The sequence below is a fragment of the Panthera onca genome (genome assembly GCF_046562875.1).
Source record: "Panthera onca isolate mPanOnc1 chromosome E1 unlocalized genomic scaffold, mPanOnc1 haplotype 2 h2.Chr16_ul_5, whole genome shotgun sequence".
Classification (NCBI taxonomy): domain Eukaryota; kingdom Metazoa; phylum Chordata; class Mammalia; order Carnivora; family Felidae; genus Panthera; species Panthera onca.
This window is the reverse complement of record NW_027675819.1, coordinates 954,706-972,151: the sequence shown is the minus strand read 5'-3', so window position 1 is coordinate 972,151 and position 17,446 is coordinate 954,706. Positions and strand designations below refer to the sequence as shown.

Sequence of the window (17,446 nt, the reverse complement as noted above, 5' to 3'; positions counted from 1 at the left end):
TAAAACTTCATGGTATGCAAATGACCCTGAAAATTGTAACAATGTAATATAACTAGCAATGTAATAAATAGCACATCCACTGTAACTCAGATATAAGTAAAAAAAACCTGTGAAAATGCAAGGAATTTTGAAAATTGGTTGGTATGTGATGTGGAAATCTTTGATTTAAAACAGGCTAAGGCATCTTTTGTTTACAATAGTATTTTTTTGAGAGGCGATGTTATAGGGTGCTGAAGACCATGGCTCTTGAGTTAGGCTGTCTGACTTCAAATTCTGACTCCGCTATTTGTTGGCGGTATAATCTTGGACAACTTGATCTGAGTCTTTATTTTCCTCATCTGTAAAATAAAGATAATGATAATTCCTTAAAAAAATATCTGTAAGGAATAAATGAAATAATTTATGTTAAAGTGTTCATCATAATGTCTAGTATATAGTAAGCATTAAATAACATTGGGAATTGCTGCTATGTTAGTAGTTCTGTTTCTCTGGGTTTATTTGAATAAATAAATATAACTGGATTTCTCTGCCTTTTATGTCATTTGTTTTGGATTTCTCTACTTCTTATACCACAAAAGGTAAAATTAAGGTACAGTGTGATCTCCTGCGAATTACAATCTACTAACTGCTTTTTCTAGTTTTTGTACACATATATGGCTTGGGGAATATCTATTTGGTATTATACTGTGTTACATTACAGGGATAACCAGGTAGGTAAATGTAATTAAGTCTCTTAAGCAGGCATATGATTTTTTTCTTATCTTTTTTTTTTTTTTGGCAGGAAATCCTTTTGTGCTCATTCATACTTGTTCATCAAGACCTTTGAGTCCTCAAGGGCCGAATTTATCTCTAAACTGAAAAATGGAAAGTAAAGTACCTTTATTCTGCCAGGTATTTTTTTCAAAAATAGTTCCTAAAGGCTGCTGCTGCTGCTGCTGCTGCTTCTTCTTCTTCTTCTTTAAAAATAGTTTACATTAAAAAATTAGTTTATATTTATCTCACACCCATAATCAGTAAGCAGATTCATAGAGCAATATAATTATAGGATCTTTTAATAACTAAGGTGAGTTTTGAGTTCTTTTAGTGGGCATATAATGAACTTTCATCCCAGCAATATCAAGAGGTCTGTGGTGTATGTTGAGAGTATTTTGCGGGGTAGGGGACTGGGATAATTTTTTAGGAGAATAAAGGATTTAAACCTACATAAATGGTTGTAGGTAACATAATTAATGATGTGGGAGTCTAACCAGAAGGTAATCTAAAAGATACCAAGTGTCTCTAGCCTTCTCCCCTGTGATTCAGGAGATGTTCTTATCCATTGGCCAGTATTGTGTCAAACAAAAAACAAACCCGGACTTAGTAAGGAGAGACTTTATTCGAAAGGATTATTCCAAGGGAGGAAAGGGACTATTTATTTATTTATTTATTTATTTATTTATTTATTTATTTTTTTTAAGGGACTATTTATTGAAATAGGAGAGGGAAGGCTGTGACCATAAGATCTTCAAGGAGCTCAAGGGCTAGGCAAAAATGGCTTTTCTTTCATGGAGAGGAGTCAACAAGGCTAGGAACTGGATTGGGGGAAGTGGGATGAAAGAGTGGCATGATGAGATAAACAGATCAGAGAATATTTTAGGGGCCTGGAGGAAGGAGGAAAGCTTAACCACATTTTGGCTAATAATCCTTTTGTTCTAATTAATCAGTGGGGTTAAAACAGTTTAGCAAATCATTTCGTAGAGCAAAGAAAAGGAATTTTGAAGATATTTGGCCTTGACATAGGTAAACAAGGGTGGCATCTGTGAGTTTTATCTAAAGCTTATGGGGGAAAAGGGTGATTCCTTGCAGCAAGCCATTTTTCAGAACACAAAAGGGTGAAGGGATTCCTTTAATCTTCACTGTTTTCCAGGAGCACAAGGCTCAGGAAAAATTCAACATTGTCAACTGAGAGTCTTAACCTTTTAAATATACGCTTTCAATGGATCTGGTGCTACCATATGACATGTACCTATACTGTAATCCGAAAGAAATTAAAAAAAAATTTTTTTAACGTTTATTGATTTATTTTGAGAGAGAGCACATGTGCACTAGAGAGAACATGAGTGGGAGAGGGGCAGAGAGAAGTAGAGAGAGGATCCCAAGCAGGCTCTGTGCTGTCAGCAGACAGCGTGGTGTGAGGCTGGATCTCACAAACTGTGAGATCATGACCTGAGCTGAAATCAAAAGTTAGGGGCACCTGGGCAGCTCAGTCGGTTAAGCATCCATCTTTGGTTCAGATCATGATCTCATGGTTCTTGGGTTCAAGCCCCACGACGGGCTATGTGCTGACAGCTCAGAGCCTGGAGCCTGCTTTGGATTCTGTGTCTTCCTCTCTCTCTGCCTCTCTCCCACTCATCTGTGTCTCTTTTTCTCTCAAAAATAAATAAACATTAAAAAAATTAAAAACAAAAGTCAGATGTTTAACCAACCGAGCCACTCAGGCGCCCCCCCACCCCTGCAAAAAAAAAAAAAAAATTTCAAGGCTTCTTGCTAAGTACCAAGAAGTGTGATATGTCTATTAACCTGTTCCACTTTTTTATACCTAATACTTAGTTGATTGTATCCTCATGAGCTGATTTGGAAGAGCTGATTCTTAAAAGTTAAAATAATTAACAGCATTAATATATCATACCAGTTTGTCTTCCTTAGACTGTGTAGTTTATACTTCACAGACAGTTCACCTTTAACCACAGAATTTCAGAGATTATTTTCTTCCTTTTCTGTATCATCAAAGTTTCTGTTCACTATTTGACTGCTTCTGTTCATCTGGTCTTTGATAACAGGTTTTTGTGCCTCTCTGTCTTTTTAGATCTTCCTCCTTTTATTTTCCTGGTTTCTGTTTTGAGTCATTTTTCTCAACATCTCTAGGAAACTTTTCATCATTCCTAATAAATATTAGGGCAGCAAATCAGATTGCCTTTTTGAAGCAGGTTGTTAAAGGTGTGCCTCTGTTGTAAGATGAATGTATGCAGACCCTAAAAGTCACTGAAATAGTTCCCTTAATTTACATTTTGTGTAGAAATAGAGATTCTCTAAACTCCCTTAGTGATCTGCTTTATACATGGCCTTTGTAATTTGTTCAGGGGTTAAAAACTAATATACCTTTGATCAGCTAGATGCAGTCCAGTTGTTTTAAGCAAGCAGCCATGTTTTTTTTTTTTTTTTTTTAAGTTTCTTTATTTTTGAGAGAGAGAGAGAGAGAGAAAGTGAGGATGAACAGTGGAGGGGCGGAGAGAGAGAAGGAGAGAGAGAATCCCAAGCAGGCTCTGCACTGTCAGCAAAGAGCCCGATGCAGGGCTCGAACTCATGAACTGTGAGATCATGTCCTAAGCTGAAACCAAGAGCTGGATGCTTAACCCACTGAGCTACCCAGATGACCTGCAAACAGCCGCATTTCAAAAGAGTATATTTCTCACTTCATTCCTCTTTTTCTAAACATGTTCATTGCTCGTAGGCCCTAGTTCTTTTTTGGAGGGGGAGGTGTCTGTTTAGAAGAAATATAGCTGCTTTATTTTTTTTCTCGATAGACTTTTATTTTTTAGAGCAGTTTTAGATTCACAGCAAAGTTGAGTGGGGAGTTCCCATATACTCCCTGCCTCTATACATGTGCAGCCTCCTCCGCTATCAACATCCTACACCACCGTGGTACATTTGTTACAATCAATAAACCTACACGGACATATCTTTATCACCCAAAGTCCATACTTTACATTGGGGTTGATTCAGTATTGTGCACTCTGTGAGTTTGGACAAATGTATAGTGACATGTAGCCATTATTATAGTATATAGAATAGTTTCACTGCCCTACGTATCTTCTGTGCTCTGCTTATTCATTTTCTCCCTCCTCCACTGACTACCGCTGGTCTCTGTAGTCTTCATAGTTTAACCTATTCAGAATGTCATATAGTTGGAATCATATAGTATGTAGCCTTTGCAGATGGGCTTATTTTACTTAGCAATATGTATTTAAGTTTCCTCCATGTCTTTTCATGGCTTGATAGTTCCTTTCTTTTTAGTGCCAGATAGTATTCCATTTTCTAGATGTACCACAGTTCATGTACTGAGTCTACTGCCATTCATCTGCTGAAGGGCACTGTTTTTTTCCCCAAGTTCTGGCAATTCTGAATAAAGCTGTTTTAAACGTCTGTGTGCAGGTTTTTGTGTGGGTATATGTTTTCTACTCCTTTGGTAAATACCAGTAAGGTGTAATTGCTGCAAAATATGGTATAAGTATGTTTAGTACTGTCTTTCAAAGTGGTTGTACCATTTTGCATTCCCACCAGCAATGAATAAGAGTTCCTCTTGCTCCACATCCTTGCCAGCATTTGGTTTTGTCAGTATTTTGGATTTGGCCATTTTAACAGATGTGTAGTGGTATCTTGATGTTTTAATTTGCACTTTCCTATTGACATGATGTTGAGCAAATGATCTTTTCATTTGCTTGTTTGCCATCTGCACGTCTTCTTTGTTAAGATCTTTTGCCCATTTTTAAGTTGGGTTGTGCTTTTTCTTATTGTTAAGAGTTCTTTGTATATATTTTTGAATATACAGAATAACAGTACTTTGAGTAAAGCCCATTATCAGATATGTCTTTTCTAAGTATTTACTCTCAGTCTGTGGCTTGTCTTCTCATCCTCTTGATAGTGGATGTAGAGAAGAGTTTTTATTTCTTTTTAATTATTTTTTTAAATTTTACTTTATATATTTTTAATTTGCATCCAAGTTAGTTAGCATATAGTGCAATAGTGATTTCAGGAGGAGACTCCTTAATGCCCCTTACCCATTTAACCCATCTCCCCTCCCACAACCCCTCCAGTAACCCTCTGTTTGTTCTCCATATTTAAGAGTCTCTTATGTTTCGTCCCCCTCCCTGTTTTTATATTATTTTCACTTCCCTTCCCTTATGTTCATGGAGAAGAGTTTTTAATTTAATGAAGTAAGTTTAAAGATGCCTTAAGAACTAGATTCCACAACCGTTAGCTATGTTCACGAATGCTGGGCATTTTATAGCTACATAATGCACTAAGGATAGTTGGTGACATTTAGAACATGTACCTAATGTGAACTAATGCACTGATAATTAAATCCTTTTCAACAAAATTCTGTCTGGTAGCATCACTTTAGAGAAAATATTTATCTACAATGAATTATTTGACCCAGAAGGTCATACTGAACTTACCTGTGCAAAGAGAACATGGTTGACTGTGGCTCTTGGTTACTCCCCAGGCAGAAGAAAATAGCGATTTATCAGATGAAGGCTGTAATTCTCTTGCAACCAACTTGCCATCGAGACATATTGACAACAAGAAAGACATCAAGTTTTCTCAAATGACACAGAAGACAATTTCACATGAAATTAGGGGTTTGAGGCTAGAGCACAAAAAAAGGTAAGTTAAACTCTGAACTCACTTAATGGAATTATACTGCTGCAAGCTTGAGAGAACCAAAAATGTAGCTCCTGTGTTCTCATAAGGTACTAAGTGTGGAGGATCATGCATATTTGTGGCCTTTCTTTTGGTATAGTTTTAACTCCTAGGTAGCCATTCTTTTCATTTTTTTTCTCATTTCTCTCACAGCTATGTGGAAGCCTATAAGCCACCATGGGCTTCTAGTTACAGCAGAGCAATTATCCATATGCCTGCAAGTTTGTCTTTTTTGACAAAATAATGTATTTAAGTCTACAATGTGAAGATTTAATATATGTTTACATTGTGAAATGATTACCACCTTTTACTCATTTCACATGTTTACCTTATTTACTTACTATGTTGGTGAGAACACTTAGGTTCTACTCTCTTAGCAAATTTCCATTGTGCAATATAGTGTTATCAACTATAGCCATGTTATACATTAGGCCCACAGACCTTATTTATCTTTTAACTGAAAGTTTCTACCCTTTTACCAGCCTCTCTCTTTTCTTATTTCCCCCACCTCCATCCCTGGAAACCACCCTTCTACTCTCTGTTTCTATGAATTTGGCTTTTTTAGAGTCCACATATATATAAGATCGTCCAGTATTTGCCTTTCTATGTCTGACCTGTTTTACTTCACATGATGCCCTCAAGGTCCATCCATGTTGCATGGCTGGGTAGTATTCCTGTGTGTGTGTGTGTGTGTGTGTGTGTGTGTGTGTGTGTGTGTGTGATGACACATCTTTAGCCATTTATCTGTTGATTGACATTTATATTGTTTCCATACCTTGGCTGTTGTGAATAATGCTGTGATGAATATAGGAGTGCAGATATCTCTTTGAGAGTGTTTTCATTGCCTTCAGATATATAGCCAGAAATGGAATTGCAGGATCATATTGTAGTTATATTTTTAATTTTTTGAGGAAACTCCACATTGTTTTCCATAGTGGCTGCACCAATTTACATTCCCACCAGCAGTGCACAAGTGTTTCCTTTCCTCCACATTCTTGCCAATACTCGTTTCTTGCCTCCTTGAAAACAGCTATTCTAGCAGGTATGAGATGATACGTCATTATGGTTTTGATTTGCATTTCCCTGATGATGAGCGATTGTGAGCCATTTCATATACCTGTCGGCCATTTGTATGTCTTTTTTTGGAAAAATGTCTATTCAAGTCCTTTTAAAATTGGATTATTTATGTTATTGAGTTGTATGAATTCCTTGTATATTTGAATATTGACTCATCAGATATATGGTTTGCAAATATTTTCTCCCATTCTATAGATTCCCTTTTCATTTTGCTGATGGTTTCCTTTGCTGTCCAGAAACTTTTTAGTTTGATGTAGTCCCGCTTGTTAATTTTGCTTTTGTTGCCTTTGCTTTTTGTGTCAAATCCAAAACATTATTGTCCAATGTCGAAGAGCTTACTATGTTCTACAAGTGTTACTATTTCCTTTTCAAAATTGCTTTAGCTCTTTGAGGTCTCTTGTGATTCTATACAAATTTTAGGATTATTTATTCTACTTCTGTGCAAAAAATGCCAGTGGAATTTGGACAGGAATTGCATTTAATATATAAATCACTTTGGGTAGTATAAGACATTTTAAAAATATTAATTCTTCCAGTCCACAAACACAAAACATCCTGCCATTTATTTGTGTCTTCTTCAGTGTTTTTCATTAATGTTTTATGGTTTTCAGTGTACTCATCTTTCACCTCCTTGGTTAAATCTGTTTCTAAGTATTTTGTTTTTTGATGCTATTGTAAATGGGATTGTTTTCTTAATTTATCTTTCTGATAGTTTCTTGTTAGTGTATAGAAATACAACTGATTTTTGTCTATTGATTTTGTAATCTGTTTGACTTGGGTACAAATCAGAGGTCCCCATGACCCCTACTCAGGTTTAATTAATTGCTAGAGCATCTCACAGAACTCAGGGACACATTTATGTTCAGCAGTTTATTAAAGGACATGACTGAGTATACAGAAGAATAGTCACATGAAGATATTCATTGGGTGAGGTTTGGGAGGGTCCCAAGCACAGGAGCTTCTGTCCCCATGGGGTTGGGATGTGTCACCCTCCTAGTCTGTGGATGTGTTCACCAACCTAGAAGTTCTCCAGAGAGGGGAAGGGGACTGGAAATGGAATTAATAATTGATCCTACCTACATGAATAAGCCTCCATAAAAATCTCAATAGTATAGGCCTATTCAGAGATCTTCCAGGTTGGTAAACACATCCACATACCAGGAGGCTGATGTCCTCCCAAATCCTTGGGGACAGAAGCTCCTGTGCTAAGATCCTGCCAGACATTGCCCTATGTATCCCTTCATCTGGCTATTCACCTGTATCTTTTATCATATTTTAAAAAATAAACTGGTAAACATATGTAACTATTTTTCTAAGTTCTGTGAGCTCTTCTAGCAAATTAATCAAATCCAAGGAGGGTCTTTTGGGAGCCTCTCATTTATAGGTGATGAGTCCGAAGCACAGGTCACAATCTGGAGTTGTGATTGGCACAAGTGGGGTGGGAGCAGTCTTGTGGGACTGATCCCTTAACCTGTGGAATCTGACAGTATATCCAGGTAGATAGTGTTAGAATTGAGGTAAATTGTAGGACCCAGTTGGTGCCACACCCAGTTGGTGTGGCAGAGAATTGCTTGGTGGTGGGGAAGAATACCTCACACATCTGGTGTCAGAAGTGTTGTGAGTGTGGTAGTCATGGAGGAGTAAAGGAGAAACACAGAAGAAGAATGGGTTTTTCCCTATATTGTGGGGTATCACATTTACCTTTTTGCCTATGTTGAACCATCCTTGAATTCCAGAAGTAAATCCCACTAGATCATGGTCTATGATCCTCTTAATGTACAATTGAAATATTAGCATATTGTACTAATACTGTACAATATTAGTATTGTATTGTACTAATTAGTATTAATATTGTATTGTAATAATATTGTACTAATATAATGTACTATTGAAATATTGCGTTGAGAATTTTTGCATCTATGTTTATCAGGGATATTGGACGGCAGATTTCTTTTCTTGTAGTGTCCTTGTCTGGTTTTGTTACCCGTAGTGTTGGCCTCATAAAACAAGTTTGGAAGTGTTCCCTCCTCTTCAGTTTTTGGGAAGAGTTTGAGAAGGATTGGTGTTAATTCTTAAATGTTTAGTAGAAATCACCAGTGAAGCCATCTTGGACTTTGTTGGGAGGTCTTTGATTACTGATTCAATCTCCTTACTAATAATTGGTCTGTTCACATTTTCTATGTCTTCATGATTCAGTCTTGTATGTTTCTAGAAATTTATAAATTTCTTTTAGGTTATCTAATTTGTTGGCATATAATTGTTCATAGTAATTTCTTATGAGCTTTAGTATTTCTGTTATCAGTTGAATGTCTCCTCTTTATTTCTGATTTTATTTGAGACTTTTCTTTTTTTCTTAGTCTAGTAAGATTTGTCAATTTTGATTATTTTTTCAAAAGACAAACTCTTAGCTTCTTTTATCTTTTCTATTGTCTTTTTAGTCTATATTTCTGAGCTTTGTTATTTCCTTCCTTCTATTAACTTTGGGCTTAGTTCCTTTTTCCCTTCCAGTTCCTTGAGGTATAAAATTAAGTTGTTTATTCGAGATCTTTCTTTTTTCTTTTTTTTAAGTTTTATTTTTTAACGTTTATCCATTTTTGAGACACAGAGACAGAGTGTGAGTGGGGGAGGGGCAGAGAGAGAGGGAGACACAGAATCCAAAGCAGGCTCCAGGCTCTGTGCTATCAGCTGTCATGTGAGATCATGACCTGAGCCGATCGGACTCTCAACCAACTGAGCCACCCAGGTGCCCCTCTTTTTTCTTTATGTAGGTGTTTATCTCTATAAACATTTTTCTTAGAACAGCTTTTGCTGCATCCAATAAGTTTTGGTATACTGTGTTTTCATTTACTTTGTCTCCAGGTATTTTTTATTTCCCTTTTGATTTTCTCTTTGACCAATTGGTTGTTCAGGAACATATTGTTTAATCGCTACATATGTCATTTTTTTCATTTTTTTTCTTGTAATTGATTTCTTGTTTTATACCTTTGTGGTCACAGAAGATGTTTGATATGATTTCAGTCTTCTTAAGATTTTAAAGACTTGTTTGGTGGCCTAACAAATTATCTATCCTGGAGAATGTTGCATGTGTGCTTGAGGAGAATGTATATGCTGCTGCTGTTGGATAGAATGCTCTCTATATGTCTGTTAGGTCCATTTGGTTTCCAGTATAGTTGAAGTTCAATGTTCTCCTTCATTTTTCTCTAGTTAGTCTATCTACTGTTGAAAGTGGGGGTATTTAAGTGTCCCTTACTATTGCTGCATTGCTGTCTATTTCTCCCTTCAGATCTGTTAGTATTTGTTTTGTATGTTTAGATGCTCTAATATTGGATACATAAACACTGCAATTGCTATATCCTCTTGATTAATTCACCCCTTTATCATTATGTAATGATTCTTGTTTGTCTCTTGTTGTAATTTTTGGCTTAAAAACATACATTGAGGGACACATGAGTGGCTCAGTCGGTTGAGCGTCCGACTTTGGCTCAGGTCATGATCTCACAGCTCGTGGGTTTGAGCCCCACATCAGGCTCTGTACTGACAGCTCAGAGCCTGGAGTCTGCTTCGGGTTCTGTGTCTCCCTGTCTTTCTGCCCCTAACCCACTTGCATTCTGTCTCTGTCTCTCTCAAAAATAAATAAACATTAAAAAAAAAACAACATCCATTGATGGGAGCACCTGGGTGGCTCAGTCAGTTAAGCGTCCAACTTCAGCTCAGTTCATGCTCTCACGGTTCGTGAATTGGAGCTCCACATGGGGTTCTGTGCTGACAGCTCAGATTCAGATTCTGTGTCTCCCTCTCTCTCTCTGCCCCTCCCTCAATCATGCTCTGTCTCTCTCTCTCAAAAATAAACATTAAAAAAAAAACACGTATTGAGGGGTGCCTGGGTGGCTCAGTTGGTTAAGTGACTGACGTTCGCTCAGGCCATGATCCCATGGTTCATGGGTTTGAGCCCCGTGTTGCTCTCTGTGCTGACAGCTCAGAGCCTGGAGCCTGCTTTGGATTCAGTGTCTCCCTCTGTCTCTGCCCCTCCCCCGCTCACTCTCTGTGTGTCTCTTTCTCTCAAAAATAAACAAACATTAAAAAAATTAAAAAAGCAAAAAACAAAAAATATTTATTGAAATTTATTTTGTCTAATATGACTATAGCTAGATTTGCCCTCTTTTGGTTTCCATTTTCATGGAATATCTTTTTCCATCCCTTCACTTTCAGTCTATAAGTGTCCTTAAAGCTACAGGGAGTCTCTAGGAGGCAGCAGATATTTGGGTCTTTTTTTTTTTTTCTTTTAATCTATTCAGCCACTCTGTCTTTTGATTGGAGAATTTAGTCCATTTACATTGAAGGTGATTATTGATAGGTATGGACTTACTGTTGCCATTTTGTTGCTTGTTTTCTGGCTTGGTTGCTTGTTTTCTTTGTTCCTTTCTTCCTCTTACTCTCTCCCTTTGTGATTTGATGATTTTCTCTAGTGATATACTTAAAATTATATTTTTTAACTTTTAAGTAATCTTTACAACCAATGTGGGGCTCAAACTTACAACCTCGAGATCAAGAATCACATGTTCCACTGACTGAGCCAGCCAGGTGCCCTTCTAGTGATATACTTTGATTCCTTTCTTTTTATCTTTTGTATATTTACTGTAGGTTTCTGCTTTGTGGTTACCATAAGGCTTATATAAAACATTGGGGCGCCTGGGTGGCTCAGTCGGTTAAGCGTCCGACTTCGGCTCAGGTCATGATCTCGCGGTCCGTGAGTTTGAGCCCCGCGTCGGGCTCTGTGCTGACAGCTCAGAGCCTGGAGCCTGTTTCAGATTCTGTGTCTCCCTCTCTCTGACACTCACATTCATGCTCTGTCTCTCTCTGTCTCAAAAATAAATAAACGTTAAAAAAAAAAAATTTAAAACATCTTATAAGCCTATTTTAAACTGGTAACAACTTAACTTCAAATGTATACAAAAGTTCAGCATTTTAACACCTCACTCTCATTTTGTTTTTGATGTCACCACTTACATCTTTTTATATTTGTGTATCCATTAACAGATTATTGTTGTTTTTAATACATTTATCTTTTAACCTTTATGTGAGAGTTATATGTGATTTACCTTCCACCATTACAAGATTTCAGTATTCTGAATTTAACTATATGTTTACCTCTACCAGTGAGATTTACACTTTCATTTGTTTTCATGTTACTAATTAGCATCCTTTCATTTTAGCTTGAAGAACTCCCTTTAACATTTCTTTTTTCTTTTTTAATGTTTATTTATTATTTTTGAGAGAGAGAGAGAGACAGTGTGAGCAAGGGAAGGGCAGAGAGAGAGGGAGACACAGAATCTGAAGCAGGCTCCAGGCTCTGAGCTTTGAGCACAGAACCTGACATGGGGCTCGAACTCACGAGCTATGCGATCGTGACCTGAGCTGAAGGTGGACGTTCAACCGACTGAGCCACCTCGGCACCCCCACTTTAACATTTCTTATAAGGTCAGTCTATCTAGTGTGATGAACTCCTTTAGCCTTTTTTTTTTTTTTTTTTTGTCGTCTGGGAAACTATCTGTCTTTCGGTTCTGTAGGACAGCTTTGGGGGGTAGAGTACTCTTGGTTGGCAAGTTTTTGTTTTTGGTTTTTTTTGCCCCCAGGATTTTAAATATACCATACCACTGCCTTCTGGCCTGCAAGGTTCCTGCTGACAAATCTGGTGATAATCTCATGGAGAATCCCACTATTCCTTTATGTTCAGTGACAAAAGGCAAAATAATTATTTCTAGAACATCGCAATAAAACTTGTCACCTAGGAAGGAATGGGAGATGGTGGAAGTGTTCCTTTACATTCTTTCATTAGCACTGTATAAACTAGGTTACCTGGGAGACACAATGCCCTAGGAGAATAGGATACAGAACAAATGTTTTCACTTATTCATTATTTATAGTAAGTCATCCCAATTCTGTAAAATGTTTGAGGCAGCTCATAACATAAACACACTTATACTTTAGAAAAATAATAAAGGATTTGAAAAATCATGTAGTAATGTGGAAATCATAATTATTCCAGAAATATGAAGATCTCAATGGAGATATATGGGGAGAGGATGGGTGATATAAAGTAGCAGTAGATTCTAGATTATGACTCACTTGTGTGTTATAAAATCAACTTAGGAGGTCACTAACTGGTATTTTGTTTAAAAAGAAATTTGAATAATATTGAAGACACTAGAGTGTTTTTCACATAATAAGTATTATTTTGTGAAATTACTTCAGTTCTCTCTCTTTGTATATGTGTACTACATCTCAATAGAAATGTATTTTATACTCTGGGTCGTAATCAAAAGAGTTAAAGTCATTCCCTTTGTGAGTGGAGGACTGCAGAGGAGACTAATAATAGGGCAGATTCAGGGGGGCTAAGAGCAAGGTAATGGCACTCTCAGGGCAGGAATTCATGGGATTAGATTTAAAGGGATAGAGAGTCAAAAGGGCAAGGTACCTGCTAAGGAAGGGCAGTTGAGGTAAGTGCATGATAAAAATTACCTCTACATCACAATTTTGCTTGGGGCCAAATTCATCTGAAGATGTTATAGATTCAATCCTATCATTGTCCTTTGTATTACTTAAGTAGCCCTTGTATAGCAGGTTACTCTAAAAAGGAGCCACTTCTGCTAAAGAGCTTTTAGTTTTGCTTTTAGTTCCTTTATAAGGAAGAATAAGGTATTTCTTATAAAATACTGAGTTATAGACCAATTGATGGGAGTTCTGAATAGGAACAAGCCTGTGGTTTGCATAGTGACTATCAAATTTATCTACACGTTAAAATCACCTGGCTATCTTTTTTAAGTTTTAATTTGAATTCCAGTTAACATATAGTATAGTACTAGTTTTAGGTGTACAGTTTAGTGGTTCAACACTTAATCTGTTGAAGTTAATCTGATCAAGTCTTTAAAATTCTACAACCATGGTGATATAATTAGCAAAATCCAGACTGGAAAATCTATAGTACAAATTGCCTGGCAATAGTGATAATGAGGATGATAAAAGACTTGGAAAAAGAGCCTATAGATAAAAAAAGAGATCTAAAAGACACATCAATCAACAAACTGTAATGGTGACCTTACTGAATCCTTATGCAGAGTGTTAATAAATTTTGACATTTATGAAACAATTGGAAATTTGAACACTGACCATGTTTGATGATACTAAGAAATTATTGTTAACTTTTAGGGTGTCATAATTGTGTTTTAAATGTGGTTTTTTAAAAGAAAAAACACCTTGGGGCACCTGGGTGGCTTATTAAGCGTCTGACTTCTGCTCAGGTCATGATCTCGCAGTTTGTGAGTTCGAGCCCTGCGTTGGGAGCCTGGGGCCTGCTTCGGATTCTGTCTCTCTTTCTCTCTCTCTCTCTCTCTCTCTCTCTGCCCTTCCTCTGCTTGTGCGCTGCCTCTCTCACAAATAAACATTAAATTTTTTTTTTCAAAAATAAAAGAAAAAGCACCTTGTAGAAATTAATATTAAAATTTTCACTCATGAAATAATATGATGTTGGAATTTGCTTCAAAATAATAAGAAACTGGAGTAGGGATATAGCTGAAATAGGATTGCCTATTATTGAAGCTGGGTGATGGGTACATGGGAAGATTGTCACATTATTCTTTTTCACGTCTATTTATTTTTGAGAGACAGAGACAGAGCATGAGTGGGGGAGGGACAGAGAGAGAGGGAGACACAGAATCTGAAGCAGGCTCCAGACCCTGGACTGTCAGCACAGAGCCCAATGCGGGGCTCCAACCCATGAACCATGAGATCATGATCTGAACCAAAGTCACTTAACCGACTGACCCACCCAGTCGCCCCAATCATCACATTAGTCTGTCTACTTTTGTATATGCTTGAAATTTTCTATAGGTAAAAGATGAAAAAAAGAAAAAGTAAGAAAAAAAGCAACTCAGGAATTATTCCAATTTTCTGTGCAATTTAGGTATGAAACATCAATATTCCTCTGTGGAGAAGAGAAATCCTCTGATTTTTCAGGAGAGAAAAAGTTCAGAAGAAAGAAAAGTTTACAAGTACAGTTGCATACTGAAAGAACTGAGGTACATATGATCTGAAAATGTTTTACTTTTGAGCATTGTTTTTAGCTTTCAAACATTCCATCACATTTTAGTCCAAGTATTGAAATGTCACATCAATCAAAATCATTTTTTTTTTGAGAAGAGAGAGAGAGTGTGAGCAGGGGAAAGGGGCAGAGGGGCAGAGGAAAAGGGAGAGAGAGAATCCTAAGCAGGCTCCACACCCAGCCTGGAGCCTGACGTGGACTTGATCTCATGACCATGAGATCATGACCTTAACTGAAATTTGTGCAGACACTTAACCTACTGAGCCACCTAGGTACCCCTGAAATGTCACAATCTTAAATATTTCTTCTTCTTTCTCTTCCTTCCCCTGTTCCTCCTCTTTTTCTTCCTCCTCCTCCTCCTCCTTCTTCTTTTTTTTTTTTTTTTTTTTTTTTACAAAAAATGTAACAAGGAACCCATTCAGAAGAATATGACATTTTCCCCTTCCTTCTCCATTAGATCTTTATTTTTATTACTATACTCTCTGTTAACACTTCTGCTGTTGTAACAGTGACCCTGAGCATTCCTTGGCTGTGGCAGCATAACTTTAATCTTGGCCCCCATCTTGCTCTATATATGGTCTTCTCCCCTGTGTTTATATCTCAAGTCTCCTTCCATTTTTATAAACACTTCATTGTATATCTCATCTTGAGATCCTTAACTTTGTTCCCTCTCCACAGACCTTTTATCCAAATAAAGTCACATATACAGGTTCCAAGGATTAGGACATGGACCTATCTTTTTGGGGCCACCATTCAGCCTGCTTCATTCACTATATGATGTACTTAGATATACTGTCTATCTCATCTGGGTAATTTCTCCCATCTGCTTTCTCGTTTATCTTTCTCCAGCTGAATATAATCTCTAGTTTAAATTGTCTATTGAGAATTTAATTTCAGTGCTTATATTTTTTACCTCTAGAAACTTTATTTGGTTCTTCTTTTTTTTTAATTAAAAAAAATTTTTTTTTAACGTTTATTTATTTTTGAGACAGAGCGAGACAGAGCATGAACGGGGGAGGGTCAGAGAGAGAGGGAGACACAGAATCTGAAACAGGCTCCAGGCTCTGAGCTGTCAGTCAGCACAGGGCCCGATGCGGGGCTGGAACTCATGGACCGCGAGATCATGACCTGAGCCGAAGTCGGACGTTCAACCAACTGAGCCACCCAGGCGCCCCTGGTTCTTCTTTTTAAAAAGAATTTTTTTTTTAACATTTATTTATTTTTGAGAGACAGAGAGAGACAGAGCATGAGCAGGGGAGAGGCAGAGAGAGAGGGAGACACAGAATCTGAAGCAGGCTCCAGGCTTTGAGCTTTGCGCACAGAGCCTGACGCGGGGCTTGAACTCACAAACCGCCAGATCATGACCCGAGCCGAAGTCAGACGCTCAACCGACTGAGCCACCCTGGAACCCCCATTTGGTTCTTCTTATAATCTGCCTTATGTCGTGTTTTTTGGTCATGTTCTTTAGTTGTTTCAAGACTGATACCTGATAAATATAATATAAAGTCCCTGGTGGATCTAAATCTTCTGTTTATTGCTTTGTCTGCTTCTTACTCATTAACTTATGTCCTTGGGTGCTTTGTACTTTTTGTTTATTTTCTCATATATTGTTGATCTAAATCTGTGGGAATCTCACGTGAGTCTGGATCTAGAGTATTCTCCTCCAAGAGAATTTGAATTCTCTTCTGCACTGCACTTCAGAGATGTGATGAACATGGGACAACTTTAAATGACTTTTTTGGTTTCTATTCTCCTACCCCACATATTTAGTGTAGATTTGAGTTCTGTACTTGTGTGGGTAGATCTATCACTATAACTAATCCAGAGGAGTACTCTTTCTTCTCTCTCTCTCTCTTTTTTTTCCAGCCTGGAGCTGAGACAAAGACAGATTTTACTCTGCATACTTCTGTGCTTCAAAAGGGGCCTAGACTCCATGTAAACAAGGTTCTAGGCTCCACGTAAAATTGAAGACACCTATTATTACAGTCCTCATTTTCTAAAGTGATGCTTTTCTGTCTACCCAGCTACTTGCCACTTTTGAATCATGCTTATGCATATACATGTTAAGTGGATAATTTTCTCAGTCATGAGGATGATTTAAAGCATAAGTACCTGTGTTATTTGAATAACTGTGTTGATTCTCCACATTATTTTGCTCATCTAGTCAAAGCCCATATATGTAGCCTAGAATCTGGTGGTCTTCTCTTCACTATACCATAGATTTGCCCTGCTTTGTGAAATCCACTATTTTAAATTGACACGACATTAATAAGGTGGTTTAGTTGCATACTTAGAAAAACATGACTCTGCAAAAAAAATTCTATAGTTTATTTAAAATTTTAGTGTATGTAAACTCTAATTCCATTACAAAAAGCAATTTTACATCAGTGAGGAACCCAGATATGATTAGCTATCTTTTTAAGAGGTTTATTTTCCAGTAATGCTGGTTTACCAGTGTGATCTCAGGCACCAACATTCCTGCATTTGGCTCTAGATTGCCTCTTCCTCAGTGAAGCTGTTGAAGGAGAAGATGACTAAGAAAGAAAGGTCTTCACTCAAGTTTCCGAATCAGTACAGTGTTCACAAGACTTTATCACCCCTTTGTACATCTTCCTCAATTATTCGGTATTTAAATCATTGTTGTTGTTTTTTTTTTTTCCCCTTAAATGTTGCATTAAGATTTGGGTTTTTCTTTTCAGAATCATCTATCATTTCCACATAAAGTATGCAAAATAGTTTGTGCAAACTAAGACTATGCTCTAGGGAGGGTGGCGTAGAGCTAAGATCACTGTATGTGGAATTCAAAAACTT

General features: G+C 37.2%; 1 pseudogene; it reads left to right on the top strand.

The window, feature by feature from the left end:
- Positions 1 to 784: 784 nt before the first annotated feature.
- LOC144615155 (EF-hand calcium-binding domain-containing protein 13-like) overlaps positions 785 to 17,446 on the top strand; it is a 99,029-nt pseudogene continuing 82,367 nt past the window's right edge.